This window comes from Schistocerca nitens, chromosome 11, assembly GCF_023898315.1.
Source record: "Schistocerca nitens isolate TAMUIC-IGC-003100 chromosome 11, iqSchNite1.1, whole genome shotgun sequence".
Lineage (NCBI taxonomy): Eukaryota > Metazoa > Arthropoda > Insecta > Orthoptera > Acrididae > Schistocerca > Schistocerca nitens.
Window position 1 is genome coordinate 104,046,254 of NC_064624.1, and position 16,671 is coordinate 104,062,924.

Genomic DNA, 16,671 nt, shown 5'->3' on the forward strand with positions numbered 1-16,671 from the left:
CAAAACAATTTGTAAAATTTTGCAACTCCTAGGAACAGTTGTGAACTACATGCGTTTGTCACGAATTATGAGAACGAGTATTAAATATTCTTGGAATAAGTAGTGTTAACCATCGCTCGCTTATATAAAGGTCTTTAAAGAACAAGAGATATACAGTTGTTGATTTGAGCTCTATTTCAAATACTTTCCGACTTGACGTCAAAATGCGAAATAAACGTGCCTGCCAGCTGTCGGCTGCTACTGGATGTCGAACGGCGGTCACACAACTGTTGCCTGTCGTCGCCAACAGATGGCAGCGCGTAGTCAATGTTTTGCTCACAGCGGTACGTGTTGGTTCACGGCCGCCGGAGCTCTGAAATGGGGCAACGTTACGTTAAGGTCATGGCTGTGGCTAGAAGGTAGCGAACGGAAGCAGTTGTTTACATACTTTCAAGGTGTTTTATCAGATTTCGCGGTGTCTCTTTTATCCGACATTACAGTGTAATTACGCTATACAGGACTCTGCAAAAATTATAGCAAGTAGTCGTGACTACAGTCGAACATATAACACAATGTAAGTGTAAAATTCTGTGAAGTTTGTAGTGTTTTTACATGTATATGTGCAAGTGTGCTACGTGAACGACTTTCGTCTACACAATTGCAAAAAGAAGTTCTACTATATTCTAGATACAATTTGAAAATAAAGTTTTGAATTCATAAGTTTAGTATCAGAATCTTCTCCTAAGTGATTTTGTGTTAATATTATGAATATTTCTACACATTTGATTCTATTTGTAGACTTGTTTCGTGATGCTCAAGCAGTAGAAAAAAAGCAGTCCACTCAAATTCTCATTTGCTATTTTTACATAATAGTATTTTGATTTAAGATTTTAACAATTAATGCATCATTCTATTTACAGATGCCAGAAAAATGTTGTGTTCGTGGTTGCAACAGCAACTACAAATCCAGCAAGGAAGAGGGTTACATCGCAGTGTTCAGATTCCCTACTGAAGAGGAAAACAGAAAACGATGGACAAGAAATATCCCCAGAAAGGACTGGACTCCATCAAATAGAAGTGTTGTTTGCATTAAACATTTTGAAGAATGTGGTGTATCAAGAGTGGAAATTTACAAGGACTCTGATGGGAACTGTCACGAGTTTCCTCTTCAAAGGCCATTGTTTTTATCAGAAGCTGTGCCAAAAATATTCCCTGGGTTACCATCGTATTTAAGTAAGGTGCAGCCTCCAAGAAGGTGTGACCCAGAAATAAGAAGGAGGCGTGCACACCATGAAGAGAAGGAGAAGAATGAAGCCATGCTAAATGAGGACATTATTGCAAATTTTCAGTGTGTGTGTGCTGTGTACCAGGATAGAATAAACAGTGTAGGAAAGTGGAGTGTTAGTGTTAAAGAGAATAAGATATTCTTTTATACTATAGATTTTTCTGAAGACATTCCTCAGGTCAAAGTGAGTATGGAAATTAATGACAAACTCATTTCAAGTGTGTGGTGTGGTGTGGTGTGGTGTGGCGCGGCGCGGCGTGGCGTGTAATGTTTGACACTGTTCATTTGTTAAAAAGTATTAGGAACAACTGGTTGAACCAGAGGGACAACAGTGACAGAACATTTAAATTTCCCCATTTTGACTCAGCATCCAATGACCAGCTAATCACAAAATTTTCAGATATTGAGAACCTATACAAAAAGGAACTGGACCAGCTTTTGAAATTAGCTCCTCGGTTGACTCACAAATCAGTGTATCCCAGTAGCTTAGAAAGACAAAATGTCAATCTCGTCTGAAACATTTTTAATGAGACCCTTGCAGGCTTAAAAGCTGAATATGGTGAAAACTCAGGAACTGTACAGTTTGTTGAAATAATTCTCCATTGGTGGAATATTATTAATGTTAAGAACTGTACAAAGGGAATTCACAAACAAAATGAATTGTGTCTGCCTTTCACTAGTGCTTCTGATGACAGGCTTGAATTTCTTGACAAATTTTTGGCTTGGTTAGAGAGATGGAGGGCTTTGGACACTACCAGTTTTCTGACCACAGACACACATCAGGCATTGTATCAGAGTACTTCTGCTATTTCAGAAGTTGTTGAATATTCTTTCAGCATTGTTGGTGTGCAGTATCTTCCGACGGGAAAACTGCAAACTGATAATTTGGAAACACGGCTTAGTAGGTATCGTCAATTATCAGGTGGAAACTAATTTGTTTCTGTAACCCAGGTATTTGAATCTGAAAAGAAGTTGCGTATAATGTGTGTTCTGGGAATAAAGTCTGCAAAATATGGCCCAGTAAAATTTTCTCCAGAAATAATGAATGACAAGCATCTCAGATGTAATGTCTACGGATGTTGACGTGAATCCGTTTGTAAGTGTTTTGAACAACATGGGCAATGAAAATGTTGATGTACACCCATCTGTGCTTCTGTATATTTGTGGTTGTGGAGCACACAAAACCACACAATTGCTCAGTTGTACAACATGCACTGATTTTGTTTTGGGCACACACACCACAGATAATTATTTTGATAACCTTGTCCGAAGTGGATTGACTGTGCCATCAGATATTGTTGTGGAACTTGGCACTTTTGTATATACAGTTATGCAGATTTTAATATCTGAAGAGTACGAAACAAAATTCCTCACTTGTCAAAATAAAAAGCAGTTACTACTCAATCTGGTTGGCCAGGGAGTTGAATCACATGTTTCTCTGCAAATATTTGTAACAGATTCATGTCTCTGTGGAAGGCCGCTTACTGATATTTACAAAAAGCTGGTTTCCATCAAGTGTAACATATTGTTAAATAATTATACCAAACTCCAAAATGATCATTTAATATGTTCCAAGAAGGAGGGAGGTAATAGAAAATTAAAAACATTACATAACTTTAGACACAAAATTATGAAACTTCTTTCTTACCCATAACCTCAGTGCTTAAATGCTCTGATTAGTACTGGCAAGGAGGAGGTGGCCACTATAAAATAAACTTTAATGCACTGATAAATTACAGTCATGCTTCTTATGCAAATCCTACAGCAAGGTCCCCAGTTCATTCTGACTCAGAAATATGTGTGAAAGTATTTAAATAGATTGTGTATGACCTGTGATTAAAAACAAAAAAATCTAACATACTAATGAACAATACACAAAAAACGTTCATTAAAAATTATTATTATTATGCCACCCTCATATATAAAGGTGTGAAAGATATGTTGCAGCTGTCAGAAACTTTTATATTAGTTTGTCATTTATATAGGACGAACATGATAATACATTTCAAATAACAGACTGAAATAATTGCAAGTCTGCAAATAATGTTAGTAGGCACCCCACAAAATTGTTTGCTGAACTTGTATCTCCAAATCTCTGGTAAGAAACGTCATAATATACTGCTATGAAGCACATGTGAGTTATTGAAAAGTTCATCATTGCAAGGAAACGAGAATAAAATGCGTAATTCCGACATAAAGTCGGCACAAACTGCGAGAAATTTTCTTTTCTTGGTTACTGTGTTATTTGTAGGGACCAAATCTACAAAAAAAGAAAGTGATTGCGTATTTATATCTGACACGTCGTCTGCATTCGACGAAATCTAAACTTCAGTGTCAGCCTAGCTGGTCACGCTAGCCAGCCTACCGATGTCACAGGCTACGACCTTGTCAGCTTGACGACTCCGGCATCTAATACAGGCTGGCGCGGTTAAGCCTTGAGGAAGATTGTGTCCATCTTGATGGATACCACATAGTAAGAGATAAGCTCTGTCTGTTGGTATAAACCTGATAGTCTGTCCTTACTACTGTGGCCAGTGGTACATTAAACACTAATCTTCACACAGTGGAAAGTTCATTACATAATAATGACAATGTTATGAAAAGGGTAGTTACTACTCATCACATAGAGGAGATACTGAATGTATGTTGTCTAATTGTGATGAGTGCCTGTTTGGTTGAAAATTTTGTTTGACAATCTTTTTGTTATGCCGAACTGTGAATCAGCATCTCCACTTTATAATGAGAAGCACCTATCATTTTTGTAATATTGTCAAACAATCGTCCTTTCTCATTGATGTGAGATGACAAAGCAATCCAGGTACAGTCAGTGTGACTGTTTTAAACCAGACAATTGCTTTTTTGTTATAACCAGTGCTTGATTTGTGATGGTGTAGCATACTGATATCTCTGATATGAAACCATTAAAATAATGTTTTAAGACATTAATAAAAAAACAGTCCATGGTAGGTCAGAGTACTGGTACTACTACTACTACTTTACAAATCAAGCACTGGTCATAAATCTTGCTACTTCTACTTGTTTTATTTCTTCAAGATTATGTCATATCCAGGGTCGACAGAAGCGTCCGATCCCACGTGTCGGCTTTTGACGTAAGGGTGATGTCGTGTGTGACGTCATGACAGCGCGGAGTTTGGTTTGAGTGTGGCTGTCTCCAGTTCTGTTTTATCTTATTTTGTTTACTTTTCTGATCTGTTCGTTCTATCTCGTAAGATTTTTTTTTAATTGAAAAACGCTTATTACTTATTTTAATTATCTGTTTCCTCCAATTTCTGTTTTAGTTTATTATATTTATCTTTCTGATCTGTTCATTCTGTCCCGTGAGATTTGTTTTTTAAAAAAGACCAATAACACTAATCAGCTACTGAAGCATCTTTATATTCTATGGGTTGCAGGGGTTACGACCCCTGGGGAGGTGGGTGGGTATTCATGCATGGCTGTCTTCACTTACACGTTGTAGCTACGCAAGGCATCTAAATTTGTTTATATTTAGTTTGCCCCCCCCAAAACACCCCATTTCCCGCGCTTGTCCCGTTAGTGTCATTAGGCTTCTTGTGGAAAGTGTGTGTGTTTGTTTTTGTTTTTGTTTCCACCATATTTGTGACGTCATGGGTCAAAGCAGACGGGCGGGATCGGACGCTTCCGTATTTCCCATATCCAAAATGACAAACCAAACAACGTATCAAGAAGAACTTAATGTTCATTTTCAGAGCCCATTATATACTTTCACAGACTAATTAATCTGAAGTTACAAGCAGAGGAGAAGTGAGGTGCGGAAAGAATCAAAGGAAAAGAACTGAACACACGACAAATAAGAAGCTGTGTATTGTTGGCTGAGTGTGTTCCAATTGGCTCATTATACCTCATTCTAAACATATACACAGTGTATCTTTGCTGAGGTTTATAGGACAGATGATTATTCAGTATTTCTTCATCCCATTCACATTGCTGGAAGTTATGCAGTCAAAAGACTGGTTCAGTAGCATCTGGCTGCCAACCCAGAACTTCATGGAATATTTACTCACAACAAAAGAGAAATGTAGCTTCAAGTCGCAGCCCGGCAGAAATTTTCATGTCGCTAATAGGTATTACATTTGTACCTAATGTTGCTGATGTCTAACAGTTCACAGTAAGCAAATAAATGTTGAGTAATTGGATATATTATACAAAACATTCAACATTCCCTGCAGAGTTAATAACAAAATATTTTAATTTTATATTTTTTACAGCTTTACTGTTGAAGAAATGTAAGCAACTCAGTCAAAAAATATTATCCTTTGAACTATAATCATTAGTGGATGGACCAATAAACAGTTCTCAAAAGTGTGTACACTCCCCCTCCCTCCTCTCCCCCCCCCCCCCCCTTCCAAGACATACACACACATGATATAACATAATGCAATGATTCTGTAATTACTTTCTCTGGGTGCGGATGGGAGCAGGGATTGTGAACAACACACACATAAAATAGGACAATACAACATATGTAAAATTCATAACTCATTTTGCAATAGACAAATTTATTGTACTGCAGTTGTTTTTAACATGTCATACTAAAAAAAAAAATGAAATTCATTGGAATAGTAACTCCAACACAAGGGATACAAGTGTTATCCATTTCAATAATGATCTTCGGTATACGCCATGGCCTATCCTTAGTAACCATCACAAAAACTATAGGGTGGTGGCAGAGAAAGTTTGGTTGTACAGTCCTGTAGTTCTGGCTTGGTACTGGATTGTGATGTGTTTCTGAAAATAAATCAGAGGTATACTGAATGAATTATCAAATACTTTTTGATAGAACCTGCAGTATAGAGAAGATCTAATATAAGTAGAATATCATCACTACATGTCAGATTAGAAATGTATTAAGTATGTACTAATCAGTAACATGAATTTTGTATGTAGAGTACACCACTCTGTCGCCAATGAGATACAAACCAACATCCAGTGAAGTACCCATGAGTAAAATAATCTACATCTAAACAAATATTAAGTTGTCAAATGTTGAAGCACATATCCAGCTAATCTGATCACATATTTCATCAAATTTTAAGTGAGAAGCTGGAGATAGATGCTAATGTTTAACAACTGTCATTTTGTGCGTGCATCTTCGAGGCATTAAGCATTCTCACAGCACCTTCACAATATATACATTTACTGATGTGGCATGACATAAAAAAACAATCACAATTTCACTATTCTTCCACTCACTGGCAATAATGACATCACTGCAAAACTAGTATTCACCCAAAATTAAAGCATACAAAATACTCAAAAATTTAACAAAAAAATTACAAAAATGAAAACTATCAGTGTTGTAAATTTCACATGACCTATACATCTCAGATGAAGACCTCAATACCAGTAACCCATACAGAACTCAAAAACTAAACACAATTTTCATTTGAGCTACACAGATCCAACAAAGCCCTTGATACCATGAACCAACCACTCTAAAACATGGTGTTGCAAATTTCACTTCACCCACCTAGCTCAAACAACACTTTCACTTACTCTATCTAAACCAAAGTTATCAGTAGAACAAACCAAACCATGCTCACATGACCAACATCAGAAATCTATCCTAACCAGCATGGTATATCAATACCCATTATACCTATCAATAACAATCCAAGAATTACCAAATACGGACAAGGAAATACCGAAAATTCATGAAATATTTCACCACCACCAATTTCAATATACACAAACAACTTCGACCATTGCAACAAGCAATCAGCTACTCATGAATATTTATATCTTCTGCACCACAGAAGAAAAGAGAAAAATATTAAATCTCCGACCACAAGAAACACATGGCACTAATATTTCCAAACATAAAAACGAATCCATCATCCAAAATATGCAAATTCAAAGTAACTCACCAGAAAGCCAGAACAAATTCTTTCAGTACCAACATGAAACATTCAATTCTTGTCAAACTACTCACTAACAAACATACAGCACAACAGAGAGCCACCAAATACTACAACACACAATCTACAAACACAAAGATTCAAAAACATCAAGGCTCACCATGACATTACGGGTCAAAGCAGATGGGTGTAGCATCAGCACCTGACCTTGTGCGAACAACCTCATCTTAGCCCCAGGTAGGAAACAGTAAGGGGGCAATGACTGTCAATTGACAAGAAAACAGGATTAAATTATCAAGAATGAAAGTTAATTACTGTTGGAACATTTGTTCAGAGTTTGCATCTTTTTGGTACAACCCAAGAAGGCCAGTACTGTCTGCTTTCTCACTGTATTAGCCCACAAACAGCATACTTCTATTCAGTCTGTCCTAAGGCATTTTCTTTCTAAGCAGCACAGCTAATATCTAACAATTGTCCATTCTAACATTGAAATTCTAATGCTTACATCCTAAACCATTTACTCCCTAGTGGTAATTATGATCAATAAGGATGAGTGAATTTACTAGACACTGATTTGATATACGAATTTTCTGAATGTCAGGCGTGAACATTCAGCATCTTATTTGTCAAATGCGAATTTCCCACAGTATCTCCAGTTTTGCTGCATGTCTCTTCCTGTTTTTAGCAAGTTTCATCGCTATATACTTCAGTGCTAAAAATGAAGTCCAGCAACTTCATTAATTAACATCTCAACATGTTTAAACGAGAGTTACATTTGAAGAATCTTTCCAACAGCCACTGCAACAGTACTAAATTGCATACAACACAGCTACGAAACTTAATCTGTCCTTTATAATGTTCATGAGTACAACACTACACATGCAGCTTGAGTACATACAACACAGTATTAAATAAACCCTATATATTAATATTCTATGGAAAAATACAATATTCAAACCACAATAATTTTAACTGATCAGCTTGTTTGCCTCCCAGAATGTGAATGTATATTACTTTTCCTGTTTTCTCTCCAACAATTTTGCATTCCGCTTTTCGTCTCTTAGAAATCACAATACCACAAAAGCTGTTACTGAGTTACTACAAAAGTTCCATGCGGCATCTACCACCTTGACGAAAACAATAACAAACACAGATCTTTCTGCCTGCCAAAATTTTTTTTTCTTCCTTTATTGTATTTAGATTTCCCCTGAAGGGGGCGGGCTGGCAGCAGCTTATTACACTGCTCTGCAGCCTACAGACTTTTTAAAATGTAAGGAGAAGTTAAGAAACAATAAAAGCAGGTGATAAAATGGGCACTTAAATTGTAAAACGGCGGAAAATCGGGGAAAGTTATAACATAAAGCAAAGGGTTGGCAAAGCGAATAAGAATACACAGGATGCAGACAGGTAACACAGCAGACAGACAATTAAAAAACATGGCGACAGTCTGGTTTCTAATTGCAAGAGATCTAAAATCAAACCATCGACAGTATGATATCCATTCGGAACACGTCGGAAAAGACACACAACACTGAACACTCACTGTAGCCTAGGGCAGATGGGCGGTGGGGGGGGGGGTGGACCTGGACAGATGAGTGGGAAAACAAAGAGGGAGGAGAGGAAAAACGAAAGGGGGGGAACCAAAGGAAGGAGAGGGCCCATAAGGGGTGGGGAGGGGCAGGGCAGACGCGAGAGGGAATGAGAAAAGGCAGAGGAGGGAAATGCAAAAGGACTCAGTGGAGAGAAGGGGGGCAGAGAGAGGGTTGGTGGGGAAAAAGGATGGAAGGGTGGGGTGAGAAGCAGCCCAAGAAAAGGAGGGTGGTGAGGATCAGAGTTGATAGGACGGATAAATGGAGGGAGAGAGGGCATCATCCGGGAGGGGGAGTTGATGGAAGCCACCTTGGGAAAGGAGATGAAGGGTGTAGAGATGGATGGTAGGGGGGGGGGGCACAACAGTGAAGACGTGGCAGGGGATGGGAGAGGAGAGGAGCAACCAGGGGGTGAGGGGGATCAAGGTGGCAGGAGGTGTAGAGCATGCGGATATGTTTGAGGAGTAGGAGCAGATGGGAGAAAGGAATGATGTCATAGAGGATCCGTGTGGGGGACGGGAGGCGTATACGGAAGGCGAGGCGGAGTGCACGGCGCTCAAGGATCTGGAGGGACTTTAGAATTTGGGGGGGGGGGGGCAGATATCTAGGCGGGACTGGCATAACAGAGGATGGGACGGATTAAGGATTTGTACTTGTGGAGGATGGTAGAGGGGTGCGACCCTCATGTCCGGCTGGAGAGGAGTTTGAGGAGTCGGGGGCGGTTGTGGGCTTTGGATTGGATGGAGCGGAGATGAGGGATCCAGGTGAGGTGCCGGTCAATGGTGAGGCCAAGGTAGGCGAGGGTAAGGGTGAGGCAGACAGGACGGGCGCAGACGATAAGGGAGAAATCCAGGAGCCGGAAGGAACGAGTGGCATGACCTACGATGATTGCCTGGGTCTTGGAAGGATTGATTTTCAGGAGCCACTGGTTACACCATGCGGCAAAAAGGTCAAGGTGATCCTAGAGAAGGCGTTGGGACCGTAGGAGGGTAGGAGCGAGGGCGAGGAATGTGGTGTCATCAGCATATTGCAAGAGGTGTACTGGTGGGGTGGGGGGTGGGTTTGGGGTATATCTGCTGTGTACAGGAGGTATAGGAGAGGGGAGAGCCCTGGGGCACACCTGCAGAAGGGTAGAAGGTGTGGGAATTGGCATTATAGATGGTAACATAGGAGGGGTGGTGGGAGAGGAAGGCCATCAGACGGATGTAGTTGACAGGAAGGGCGTAGGTTTGGAGTTTAAACAAGAGACCGGATGCCAGACATGGTCGTAGGCCTTTTTGAGGTCGAGGGAAACAAAAATGGCTGAGGAGTTGGTCATCTGCAGAGACCTGCCAAAAATGTCGTCTTCAAAGATAATACTCGCAACAGCTTCAAATGGATGTGGTAACTCGTGTGAACTACCTCACTTCCCATGTTTCGCTGTCTCTAGAGTCTAGTGGTTGAACGTGTTGCGAGCATTATCTTTGAAGATGACATTTCTGGCGGGCACAAAGATCTGTGTTTGTTATTGTTTCCATCGAGGTGGTAGATGCTGCATGGAACTGTAGTAGTAACTCAGCAATAGGCTTTGTGCTATTGTGATTTCTAAGAGACGAAAAGCGGAGTGCAAGGTTGTTGGGGAGAAAATGGGAGAAGTAATTTACATTCACATTCTGGGTGGCAAATAAGCTGATCAGTTAAAATGTTTGTGGTTAGAATGTCATATTTTTCCATAGAATATAAATGTATAGGATTTATTTGATACTGTGACATATGTACTCACCTGCACATGTAGTGTTGTACTCATGAATGTTATAAACGGAAGATTTAGTTTCATAGCTGTGTTGTATGCAACTTAGTACTGTTGTAGTGGCTGTTGGAAGGCTTCTTCAAAGGTAACTTTCGTTTAAACATGTTGTGATGTTAAGTAATGGCATTGTTGAAATAGCAGGTAAGGATTCATACGAATATCTTGCCTGACATTCAGAAAATTCGTAAATCAAATATGTCATGTAAATTCACTGTTTACTATTAATCATAAGTAATTAAGTTTCATTCTCATAATTTAGTCCTGTTTTCTTGTGAACTGGCAGTCATTGCCTCATCACTATTTCCTACCTGAGGTTAAAGTGAGGTTATTTGCACATGGTTAGGTGCTGATGCTACACCCATCTGCTTTGACCCGTGATGTCATGGTGAGCCTTGATCTTTTTGAGTCTTTGTGTTTGTAAATTGTTTGCTGTAGTATTTGATGGCACTCTCTTGTGCTTGATGTTTGTTAGTGAGTTGTTTGGCATTAATTGAATGTTTCAGGTTCCTATGGAAACAATTTGTGCTGGATTTCTGGTGAGTTATTTTGAATTTACATATTTTGCCAGATGGATTCATTTTTATGTTGTGGTCAGAGATTTAATATTTTTCTCTTCTACAGTTATGAAGAAGATACAGATATTTATGACTAGCTCATTGCTTGTTGCAATGGGCAGAGTTGTGTGTATATATTGAAATTGGTGGTCATGAAAAGTTTTCATGAATTTTCGGTATTTCCTTGTTAGTGTTTGGTAATTGTTGGATTGTTATTGATAGGTATCATGGGTATTGATATACCACACTGGTTAGGATAGATATCTGATGTTAGTCATGTGAGCATGGTTTGGTTTGTTGTACTGATAACTTTGGTTTAGATAGAGTAAGTGGAACTGTGGTATCTAGGGCTTTGCTTGAAGTATGTGGGTGAAGTGAAATTTGCAACACCATGTTGTAGATTGGTTGGTTCCTGATATAGAGGGCTTTGTTAGAGCTATGTAGGTCAAGTGTAAATTGTTTTGAGTTTTTGAGTTTCTGGTATCAAGGTCTTCATTAGAGATATGTAGGTCTAGCAAAATTTACACCACCACTAGCTTACATTTTTGTATTTTCTTGTTAAATTTTGTGGATTTTGATTTGCAGTGTTGTCATTATTCTTACTGTCATTTATTAAGTTTGTCCTCTTCATTTGGTTTTCCTGATAGTTTCATTCTATTGCTGGAGTTAAATACTACACATGTTATTTATGTTTGTTCGTATGTGTAATGAGTGACATTGTCATCACCATATTGCATGTGCTTGAAATAGTGTACACTAGGTCGATGGCATTACTGGTCGAAACATGTCTTTATGCCAATCTATCTTACATAATAAAGAAGTAGATCACTTTATATAAACTGATTTTGTTCTTCGGATATAGTTTGTGTGTGTTTTGATTAATTAAAAATAGTGCTATGTTCCAAGGATCATTGGTCTGTTTCTACCAAAATGGTGTAGTTTACATTGGTTTTACACTCGGTACTCTTTTTTGTGTTTGTGGCTATATATTGGATATTTACAGATTACCAGCCAGCTTATTGGATGAAAAGTAATAATGATGAACATATTGGTCTGTGTCACTGCTCATGTTACTCATCATCATAATCATCATCATCATCATTTAAGACTGATTATGCCTTTCAGCGTTCAGTCTGGAGCATAGCCCCCCTTATACAATTCCTCCATGATCCCCTACTCATGTTACTGTTACAGAATATTTACATCTACTTCTAAATAGCACAAGCAATCATTGTAGTCTTTTATACCACAAGGTTTGTGTTAAGTATCCATCTTTAGAGAAGTTGCCAGAAGAAGCAATTTCAGTTCAGATTTAAATTTGTGTAAATGTTCACAGTAGCTACTTGCCTTTGGTTTTATTCTTCAGTTTCTATTTACCATGAGCGGTTTTAAACTGATAAGTGATTTATCATCAGATGGTACATATATATTGTATATTGTGGCTATTGTTGATGCTTTTGAGAACTTTTGGCAGACTTAGTGATAAAAACTATTATTATGTTTTCTTCTAAATTTTGATTAAAATAACTTCTTGGTTGACAGACAGCTATGGTGGGGCAGGGTTGTTCATTATGTACATCCTTCCACATACTTAGAATGAGCAAAAGCTGCACATGCAATGAAAATAAAGCAAAACATATGTTCAGATTACTTTTATTATTGTCAGCAGCAGTGGGAAGTACGTCAGTGGGGTTGGTAGACAGAGCAACAGTGGGCTCTCCCCTTACTGTGCCTGAGAAAGCTGTGTGGTGCCTAGAAAGTCGGTCATTATAGGGGGCACATAGGTGTCAAGAAATAACTGTGCTTGGCTGACTCCTAGCCACTGTCACAATCACAGTGTTAATTTACTCAAGGTGTAGTGTGGTTGTGAAAAATCCATTCAAGCTGAACTATGATTTGCACTATCAATACAATACAGAAATACAACGTTTGTGTAAACTTTGCATTCTTACCTAAGAGTTAACAAAGTTGTGTACTATGGTATGAAGATATCTGAGAATCTCCCATCTAACATGCAGCAAATAATTAGTTATCTCAGCCAATTCAAAGGAGATTTTAAAACATACCTCATTAGAGACTCCTTCCACTGATTATCTTAGTGCAGGGATTTGATTCCTTCATTAGATGGATGGCAAGTAGTGTTCTGTAAACTGTCCTGTGTAATTACATATTTAGGTTATTCTTTTCTTTGAAAAAATACTTGATTAATGAAGTAAATATTAATTTTCTGACAAGACAGCCTGCAGCTACCTAATATAATTGAAGTAGCAGCAGCTGTCTTTCTAATTCACTAGAACACATTTAACTGGTCTCGAATGAAAAACAGCCCACAGTTGCACTAAATTATGTTTATTTTAAACCTTGACCACGGTTTCAGCTATAATAATATAGCCTTCTTCACAAGTCATACACACTAATAACTGAAAAATGTGTTAGCCCAGCAGCTGCGTCAAGACCAATAAAATAACTTCAACAGACATAAGCCTGTTTCGAACATAAGTAAAATTACATATGGTAGTGTATGTCCTCTGCCACTACCTCTGACTACAGCCACTGGCCTAAGACATTTTTCATTTATTAGTGTGTATGACTTCTGAAGAAGCCTATATTATTATATCTGAAACCATGGTCAAGGTTTAAAATAAACATAATTTAGTGCAACTGTGGCTGTTTGTCATTCGAGACAATTTCGTAATGGTTGCTGTTGTCACTGCCATGATGAAAATAATGAGACATTTAACTGGTATAAACAGACTTAGTATTAAGCACTATTGTGATAGTTTCTTGTTAAGATAGTGTACAGCTTAAGCAATGTTTGGTTGTTTTTTTATTAAAGTGTGCCTTCACTTGTTCCTTAGCCCTGTAGGTTCACCTTCATGGTGGGATGTACAGAATACAATGAATGCGTAGAAGAAATATCTGTTCTTTTGAAATTGTGATGGTTTATTTATGTCAAGCCAAATTAGTAAATGTATATAATGTGAACATGCTGTTAGAATACTTAATGCCTTGAACATGCACCTACATAGTGACTGACTGTCAGTAAATCCGTAGCATGACTATCTGCAGCTGCCCACATGCAATGTGAATGCAGTACATGATCAGATTAGCTGATTCTATGTCTCACCATTTGACAACTTAATACATGCCCAAATGTATGAGTTTTACTCCTAGGTACTTCATTTGATATTGATTTGTATCTCATTGGCGATGGAATGATGTGCTCTACATACAAAATTTATGTTACTAATCAGTACATACTTAATTCTTTTCTAATATGACATGCAGTTTATGTTTGTTCTTTTCATTACTGCCAGGTTCTATCAAAAGTATTCACTAATTCTTTCAGTATACCCTTAATTTATCTTCAGAAACACATTGCAAATCCAGTACCACACCAGAACTACATGATTGTACAACCAAATGCTCTCTGCCACCACCCTATATTTTCTGGGATGGTTACTAAGGATAGGCCATGGCGAATACCCAAGACTGTTATTTTATATTTTACCATCTGTGGCAAATTAATGTGGCCGGTAATATATTAATGTTATGGCACTGTCAATAGTAGTATCATAGATACACTTTAAAAAAATCAAATGGGTTACATTCCACTGTGAAAACTCACTGTCATAAAATGTTTGTTGAAGTGGATAACACTTGTATATCTTGTGTTGGAGATACTGTTGCCGTGAATGTAATTTTTTAGTATGACATTTTAAAAACAACTGCAGTAAAATAAATTTGTTTATTGCAAAAAGAGTTATGTCTCTTACATATGTTATATCATCTGTGTGTGTGTGTGTGTGTGTGTGTGTGTGTGTGTGTGTGTGTGTGTGTGTGTAAATAAAACAAGTAGAAGTAGCAACAGCTATGACCTGTGATTGATTTGTAAAAAGGAAGAGGTACCAGTACTGTGACTTACCAGAGCATACCATCACAAATCGAGCACTGGCTATAACAACAAAAGCAGCTGTTTGGTTTAAAATAATGACACCAGTAACTGTACCTGGACTGCTTTGTCATTTCACAGCATTAAAAACGGAAGATTTATGTTTAACAGTATTGTGAAAAGGATAGTTGCTACTCACCATATAGTGGTAGCACAACAAAAAGACTGTCAAACACAGCTTTCGGCTAAACAGGTCTTCATTAGATTTAGACAGCATACAACACACAAACGCAACTCGCACAGACGTGGCCACACACACACACACACAGAGAGAGAGAGAGAGAGAGAGAGAGACAGAGAGAGAGAGAGAGAGAGAGAGAGATTCTGATGAAGGGCTGTTTGGATGAAAGCTTTGTCTGAAAGTCATTTTGTTGTACCTTTCTTGACTCAGCACCTCCATTATGCATTTATTATAATGTCCAGTGTTATGTGTTTCTTGTCAGTTATGTCCTTGTTCCTCACAGCCACCCAAAGAAACTGATAAACGAAATTGGTCTTATGAATTTTTGTGTGGTGGAGGGGGGTGGGGGTTGGAGACAGGGTGGAAAGTTTGTTGTACTGCTCACATGGAAAAATCTATCATGTATGTGTTAACTAAGAAGTCCCAACGTAATCATGGGTCTGCCATGACAGATTCGTCATCGAGTCAACATGTTGTTGTTGTGGTCTTCAGTCCTGAGACTGGTTTGATGCAGCTCTCCATGCTACTCTATCCTGTGCAAGCTTCTTCATCTCCCAGTACCTACTGCAACCTACATCCTTCTGAATCTGCTTAGTATATTCATCTCTTGGTCTCCCCCTACGATTTTTACCCTCCACACCGCCTTCCAATACTAAATTGGTGATCCCTTGATACCTCAGAACATGTCCTACCAACCGATCCCTTCTTCTGGTCAAGCTGTGCCACAAACTTCTCTTCTCCCCAATCCTGTTCAATACTTCCTCATTAGTTATGTGATCTACCCATCTAATCTTCAGCATTCTTCTGTAGCACCACATTTCGAAAGCTTCTATTCTCTTCTTGTCCAAACTATTTACCGTCCCTGTTTCACTTCCATACATGTCTACACTCCATACAAATACTTTAAGAAATGACTTCCAGACACTTAAATCTATGCTCAATGTTAACAAATTTCTCTTCTCCAGAAACGCTTTCCTTGCCATTGCCAGTCTACATTTTATATCCTCTCTACTTCGACCATCATCAGTTATTTTGCTCCCCAGCTAGCAAAACTCCTTTACTACTTTAAGTGTCTCATTTCCTAATCTAATTCGTGCGGTAGCGTTCTCGCTTCCCACGCCCGGGTTCCCGGGTTCGATTCCCGGCGGGGTCAGGGATTTTCTCTGCCTCGTGATGGCTGGGTGTTGTGTGCTGTCCTTAGGTTAGTTAGGTTTAAGTAGTTCTAAGTTCTAGGGGACTGATGACCATAGATGTTAAGTCCCATAGTGCTCAGAGCCATTTGAACCATTTTGAAACCTAATCTAATACCCTCAACATCACCCGACTTAATTCGACTACATTCCATTATCCTCGTTTTGCTTTTGTTGATGTTCATCTTATATCCTCCCTTCAAGACACCATCCATTCCGTTCAACTGCTCTTCCAAGTCCTTTGCTGTCTCTGAC

General features: G+C 38.6%; 1 long non-coding RNA gene across 1 annotated transcript in view; it reads left to right on the forward strand.

Annotated features, from left to right (window-relative positions):
* The first annotated feature begins 333 nt into the window (after positions 1-333).
* The window catches only part of LOC126212885 (uncharacterized), a 297,383-nt gene continuing 281,045 nt past the window's right edge, over positions 334-16,671 (forward strand). The window contains exon 1 of the long non-coding RNA XR_007540954.1: positions 334-378. This is a non-coding gene — a long non-coding RNA (uncharacterized LOC126212885). The remainder of the gene's footprint in view (positions 379-16,671) is intronic.